The 7,240-nt window shown below is 44.0% G+C and overlaps 1 protein-coding gene across 1 annotated transcript in view; it reads left to right on the top strand.

Annotated features, from left to right (window-relative positions):
• Positions 1–1,683: 1,683 nt before the first annotated feature.
• Positions 1,684–7,240, top strand: part of ESR2 (estrogen receptor 2) — a 69,108-nt gene continuing 63,551 nt past the window's right edge. The window contains exons 1-2 of the mRNA XM_024133516.3: positions 1,684–2,143; positions 2,363–2,615. The gene's annotated coding sequence lies outside the window, so the exon portion shown is untranslated. The remainder of the gene's footprint in view (positions 2,144–2,362; positions 2,616–7,240) is intronic.

Below are 7,240 nucleotides of genomic sequence, written 5' to 3'. Positions count from 1 at the left end.
TCTTTCTCGATCCACAGGGTGAGTCAGAAGGAAATGTACTCACTCCCATTCATTCTCTTTGCTTAATATTTCCTGCAATGAGGTTTCCTTGTGTAACAAACAGCTTCTGTGGGTGTTTGAGGGTCTTTAAAAAGAGAACATGCTGTTCCTGTGACTGGAATGACTTCTGAAGGAAGCACTACAGCAAACACGGAGCTCTAGTTCCAGGGTTGAGCAGCTTTTCTCACAGGTGGCAGGAGGCTTTAAGGTGGGGCTTGAGATATAACGTCTGGAGGAGATATAATGCAGACATAATGCATTATATCTGCAGGAGATATAATGTCCTGACATTCAAGCCATCTTCATTTCTAATTGATTGCAGCTGCGGTATGGAAGAAAACAGTCTTGGGCTCTGGCCTAGTTTCAAGTTCTTCTTAGTCACTGACTGGCCATTTTCTCAATCATAAAATGGGGTTAATTAATAGCAGATTGACTCAGAGGCTTGTTGTGTATAAAATGAGATAATATGTAGAAAGTGGAGCATGGCTAAATGCCCAGTAAGTGGTAGCTGTTTATGAAAGCATTGTTGCTACTGGGTTCTTTCCTCACTATGCATGGCTTCAGGTAGCTGATATAAGCTCTGTGAGCCTCAGTTTCCTCATCTGAGAAGTGGGGTCAATGAGGATTAAATGAGATGCTGTGCAAGCACTTAGCACACTCTCTGGCATGATGCAGATACTTAATAGATGTCAGTTTTCTTAACCCTCACATCATCTTTGTCTGCTTGTTGGCTCATGACTGAAATTCCTTCATAATAATTTCCATTGCAGAGGTATCTTGTTGACAAGTACTACCAAATGGAGCTGATTTTTAAAAGCCATCCTTTAAAATTTTCTTCTTAAGGTGGAAAGAAGAAGAAAGAATACGGGTATTGGGCACCTAGAGAAAAACCCAGGAAAGGGAACAGGGGAGCAGAGATTGGCAAAGATAAGCATCTTGTTTTCTACCATCCTCCACAGGGTGAATCTTGTCAGCTCTACACCCTCCTGTCCAAACTTCTCAGCCTCAAGGATCAGGAAACTCTGCCCTACAACTTGTAAGAATCCAGGAGTCCAAGCTTTAATGAACCTTGGAGGTGGGGAGGGTACAAATTTTTGATAACCATTGTTTATAAGGTAGGTGGCTCTCCACATTTGGAGACTGTCTCCGTTACCTGTGGACTTCACTCTTACAAACCCAGAGCACACTAGCGTCCCTCTAGGCTATTTTGGTTAAACCCCAACACTTAACGCTGTAAAAGTTTCCTTCCATATGCCCCTTTGGTCTTCCTGCATCAGAGATCTGGAGTCACAACCGCATCAAGAACCGTAGTTTGATGATTAATTAGGCACAAATGTGGCACTAGGGTCTCACAATGCTCTGTGGGACATCTGCTACGTTCTTTTCGATTTTTGCCATCAAGATGCCAGTTGCTTCTTAGTGACTATCAAATAGTCTTGTTAGTCCTCACTCCGGGCGCCACTGCCGGGTGGGGTGGTTGAGGAGAGCTTAGGGACCGTGCAGACCTGGGGAACAGGAGCTGCCACCAGGGGGCGCTCGCCTGCGGAGAGAGTTTGACGGAGGCGGAGCCAGGGAAGAGGGGCGCCTCCGCAGAGAAGCACGGAAGCACCTCCCCTCCCTCGCCCTTCCTTGCAGTAGGTGAGTTTGAGGAGGTTCCTGGGATCTTTGCTCTAGGGCGAAAAGCCTTCCCCGCCAGCCCTTGAAAGATGAGAACCCACACCCTCCACCTCCCGACCATGCCGCGCGGCTTTGCCTCTCCCGGGGCTCGAGGCTGCGCTTGCCGCTGGGGATTGGGCAAATAGTTTCACCTCTGGATGCTTAGTCAGACTTCTGTATTTAATGACGCCAAAGCATCCAGCTCCTCTCAGACTCACGTGGCTCAGGGTCTGGGGAGCCGACGCTCAAAGCGTGGCCCCCAGCCCGGCAGCATCAGTTTCAGCATCACCCCGGACCTGGTTAGGAATGCACATTCTCAGGCCCCGCCCCAGACCTCCCAAATCCAAGACCGGGGGAGGGGCGCCGTCTGTGCTTTGCTGCTCCTGCGGGTGACTGTGAGGCGCTCGACGGTGACAGCCCCTACCTTGGGGCTTCCTACGTCGCTCAGGTGAGTATGGATCGCGAGGCGGGCAGTCCGGGTCCCCCCAGAGATCTCCCGGCCACTGGCTAGGTGGTCACGTGGGCTCTGGGCTTCTTTCCCCCCTCCCCCTCCCGCCCCTCGCGTCTTTAAAAGGAAGGAGAGGCTCCTCGTTACGTCGTTTGAGATCTTTGCAGTGTCTCCGGCTACTGGACCTTCTGACACCCACTCCCTCGCCCCTGCTGCTAGGCCGCCGGGAGAGCGGAGGCTGCGACAGACGCCTCTGGAAACTTGCAGGGCAGAGAAGAGGCGGCGGGAGCCGGACCAGAGCGGGACCGTCCAGGGCTGCGACTGGTATCCGGTGCTGCGTTTGGGTTCTGGGCTGCGCGAGGTGCGCTCACTCTCCGCAGCTGGTGCCGCAGCCGGGTGCGGGGAACAGAACTAGTCCGGGAAGAGCATGTGCAGCATTTCAGTCATTGCTAGGCGGGTGTGTACAAGTAGGGTAAGTGCCCCTTAGGTCAAGGTGCGATTTGTCTGATTTAATGTTTGAAATCCAGCGATGGGAAAACAGTAATATTGAGAACAATAAAAGACACCCCCCAGCCCCCCGCCAAATCCACCAGTCTGGAAAACTACTGGAAACAGAAATTTCATGTTTTGACTAAATATTTTCACTCAAGACGCTGGGAAGTTAAGTAATTAGTTTGTGCCTGTAAGCTCCGGGTTGACTGTGCTGATATACATGTTTTTTAAAAGGCAAAACTCCTCTGTATTTTCTACGGATTTCCCAACAGTGGATGAAACGGTGACAGTAGGAAAGTTGACCAGGTTACTTCATGCTTGAGTTTTGTGGGCCTGGGAAGATGTACATGTATCAGGCAGGTGACTAGTATTTTTAAATGTATTAACTGGCAAACCTTAATCATATCAGAAAGAGGAGTTACTTCTTTCCTGGGAGGATTGAGTAAGATTGAGATCATCTGGGCTGTTTTATTTGCTGAAGAGGAACCCCAGCCGCTGTTCTCTTAACCTGTTGTTTTCCCGTTCCTGCCTAATTAATACTGGATATAAAATTAAGGGAATCTGTGTGTGTGTATATATATATATATATATATATATATATATATATTTATTTATTTATTGTGTGTGTGTGTGGAAGGCAAAACTTTGGATTTGGGTGAATTTCTATTTAGGAAAATAAGATTGACTCAATTTTACTAGCTTTTTAAAAAGCAACTTTGTGCTTTGGTGTGGTACACAACACTTTTGAGGAAAGATTTTGTTTTGTTAGATATCTAGTATTTACATGAGCATTCCGTTAGGAATTTTTATTTTTGTTCTAAGTTTCTAAACTCACAGTGGCTGTTTTTCTTTGTGTGTGGAGAAAGATGTTTGTTATTTAAAAAGTGAACATGTGGAAAGAAAGATTTGTGCTGTGAGTATTGTAAAAAGTAAATGTACTGTGACTATGAAAAGAACGTTACACACTTATTCTTTGGCTCTTTTTTTTTTTCTGCAGAAAATCTATGTTTTTGCATACATTCTAGAAGAGGGGGAAATGTTAGGATCTGTTTATCAGCAGGTGTTGAAGCATAAACCTTAGGATTCCATTTTATGTTCAAGCATTTTTTTTCAGTTGAATTACTGAAACATTCTTATTTCAGAAGTCGCCAGTCTCCTGTAACATTTAAGTCCTGTAAGTCTCTGAAGTCAATTAAAAACACATTTAGGACATCTTTCATAGTGATTCTGAGGGATGTGAATGAATCTAATCATCATTTACATTTCTCAGTTTATTTGTATTATGGAATAGGTAAGATTTAGTAGTAAATTCAACCCTTAAAAATATAATTAGCATTTAATAGATATTGATATGTCCATTTTAAAGAATATTACATGTAGTTTTCTATATATGTGTATCCAACGGGTAATGATTCAAAATACCTCTTGTAATAATGTTAATTCCTGTTTTGAATCATTTTATAATAGCTATAAATAATAAAATATATAGAATGCTGAAGGCTGAACTTGAACCATTTACTGGTAAGTTTTTTGATAATTATGTCTAGAGCCCTTGAGAAATGTATACTTGAATTTAGGCTTCATCATTCAGTGCCTAGCACACTGTTTTAGACATAATAACATTTTTGGAAAGCTTATTGCAGTGTAATTTACATAGAGTAAAATCTAGCCTCTTTAGGTGTATCGCTCTGTGAATTCTGACAGTTGCACACAGAGGTATACTCAGTCACCTCCATGATCAAGACATGGAGCAGTTCCATCGCCCCCAGAAGTCCCCTTTGTACTCAGCCCTCTCCAGTCAACCCCAGCCCCTGGAAATCACTGTCTGTTGATTATATAGTTTTGCTCTTCAGTATATTCTTACTTAGAAATAATTGTCTTCCTTCCCTTTTCTCAGAAGAAAACCTCAATTCCCTTCCTTTTTTGGGATGAGCCAGGTTCTGGTATTTTTGTTTTAATCCTATACACTTTGGGGTAAATTGAAGGAAAGACAAAACTGTTTTGCATATGGGAAACCAGAGGCTTGGAATACGTGTTAGATTCATATTGGGCTAATAGATTTAATTTTTAGCAAATTTGGGTCCCATTGTGGTATAAGCCTTTGGTCACGGTATGCATCATTAGTTATCCCAAACTGAAATACAAGGGCATTTTTAAAAATATTTGTTATTTATGTAATATTAATAGAATATGTGGTTCCTTTATAATCTTGGCATTTAAGAGATACTTTTATTATATTTGAGATTAAGAAAGCTACCTGAAATTACGTATTATCAAATAGTGAGCAGCCTAGGAATGATGGAAAATGACAATTTGTAGACATTTAAAATGAAATATAGAGTGATTGTGGCTACTTAAGTTAAAGTACTCTCTTTAATAGGCGCTAAAGTCTGTGCCCAATTTATTTGTAGATGTCAGTTTTTTCATTCCTGTGCCCATGTTTTGAAAGCTAGATTTTCCTCTAGGACATAGATGTAAAATCTTTTATAAACCAATATTTTTTTTTACTGTTTAATACATTATTCAATTCAGTAAACACTTAGGAGCCTGTTATTGCTAGGCACTCTTAATGAAGATATGTCAGATTGATGTCGTTTGCCTTTTTCCTTTGTGCTATGAAAAACGAGAGCCTTTCTTTTAAATACATACACAACGTACCTTTCAGAGAACTACAGTGGCAGTAACTAAGATATGCAGAGTGGCAAGTTTATGAGGCACCAGCAAACTGGATAGTTGGCATTTCCAACTGGAACGGTTACAGCTCTTGATAATAATTAAGGGCTTTACTAAGGGAATCTTTGTGCAGGTGTACTTGAGAGAGGAGAGAAGAACGAGGGTCACCTGGAAAGACGAATTACTGGACTCGTATATATTTCCTCAAAGCAGGACTGCAAAGTTTTGTTAGTGAATGTTTTGTGTTCACTGTCAAACCCCAGACTGGCAGGCAAGTTGAATGTATTCCGTTTAACTTCTGCATCGGTCACGTCCTTTTGAATGTCTTCACCCACGACTCTCCCTCACCCTGCCCCAAATGAATATTTGAATATGGTTCTGTTTTCTAAAAGTGGAGCATTGTCACTGACTTGGTATTGGGAAGGAGCAGAGACTTGCTGATGGAAGAGAAGATTGATGGGCTTTCCCTCCACACTGTTGCCTTAGAGTGTGATAACCCTGGGGCTGAGGCTTTATCCTCTTCCCATATTCAAGCCCTCAAAATTCTATTTCCTAACCAGCTCAGCAGGCTATTAGGGGAGTTAGTTTTCTCATTTTGGAAAATGTTCTTTTTTTTTTTTTTTTTTAATATTTTTATTACTATTTTTTTTTGTGGTATGCGGGCCTCCCTCTGCTGCGGCCTCTCCCGTTGCGGAGCACAGGCTCCGGACGCGCAGGCCCAGCGGCCATGGCTCACGGGCCCAGCCGCTCCGCGGCACGTGGGATCCTCCCAGACCGGGGCGCGAACCCGGCTCCCCTGCATCGGCAGGCGGACGCGCAACCACTGCGCCACCAGGGAAGCCCCTGGAAATTGTTCTTAAAGAGTTGTATGTGAGTCAATTATTAACGATCAGTTCCATGATGATTTTGGAGTGTTTTTTCTTTATTGCTAATTAATATTAAACTGATTGAGACTTAATATTTTTCTTAATATTTCAGGCTAATGATTGGCAAGTAGTCACTTATACGCATCAAGGCCGCTTGACACCTAAGACATATTTTTTATCTTTTCCATGAAATTCCTTCTACTGTCTGCTTTGTGAATGTGAATTTATGACTTCCGAGGGGCACACAGGTGTGGGGCGTTCGAACTGAATGCTTGGGGAAGTGTGATGGGCAGGCTTAAGAATACAGCATAGGAGAATGTGGCATTTTGTGTTCCACACAGGCTACTAGCAGCTCAGCTTTTTGGACAGTGGTGATGGATTGTCAAGAAGAAGTTAAGAGGGCTTCCCTGGTGGCGCAGTGGTTGAGGGTCCGCCTGCCGATGCAGGGGACACGGGTTCGTGGCCCGGTCCGGGAAGATCCCACGTGCCGCGGAGCGGCTGGGCCCGTGAGCCTTGGCCGCTGAGCCTGCGCGTCCGGAGCCTGTGCTCTGCAAAGGGAGAGGCCACACCAGTGAGAGGCCCGCGTACCGCAAAACGCGCCCCCCACCCAAAAACAAAACAAAACAAAACAAAAAAAAGAAGAAGTTAAGAGAGTAAAATTAGGAGGCAAAAATCTTCAGGGTGGCCATAAAGGTGTCTTAACCTAAATTGTCTGGAAATCCTGCCTAACACTCTAAGCATATTCAGTGGCATGCCGATGGACTGACTTCATCCTCTTGCCTATGTAATGATACCTTGCAGAATGCTTTCAGGTACATCATTTCACTTCATCCTTAAACACTGTGAGAAAGGGGAACCCATATTAGGTCCCTGTTTCTCCTGAAGGAGATGTAGGAGCTCAGGGAGTTTACCTGATTTGTCTGAGATCACCTGGCCTTCAGGCAGAGCTGGGCCTGGGACCTGGTGTCCTGCTCTGTCCACTGGGCAAGAATATACATAAAAACAGGCCTGGTGGTGACTGCCTTCTGATTTTTTTAAACTAGATTTGATAGGCACTTTGATAAAA

Source organism: Physeter macrocephalus, chromosome 11, assembly GCF_002837175.3.
Source record: "Physeter macrocephalus isolate SW-GA chromosome 11, ASM283717v5, whole genome shotgun sequence".
NCBI lineage: Eukaryota > Metazoa > Chordata > Mammalia > Artiodactyla > Physeteridae > Physeter > Physeter macrocephalus.
This window is presented reverse-complemented; position numbering and strand designations above follow the sequence as displayed.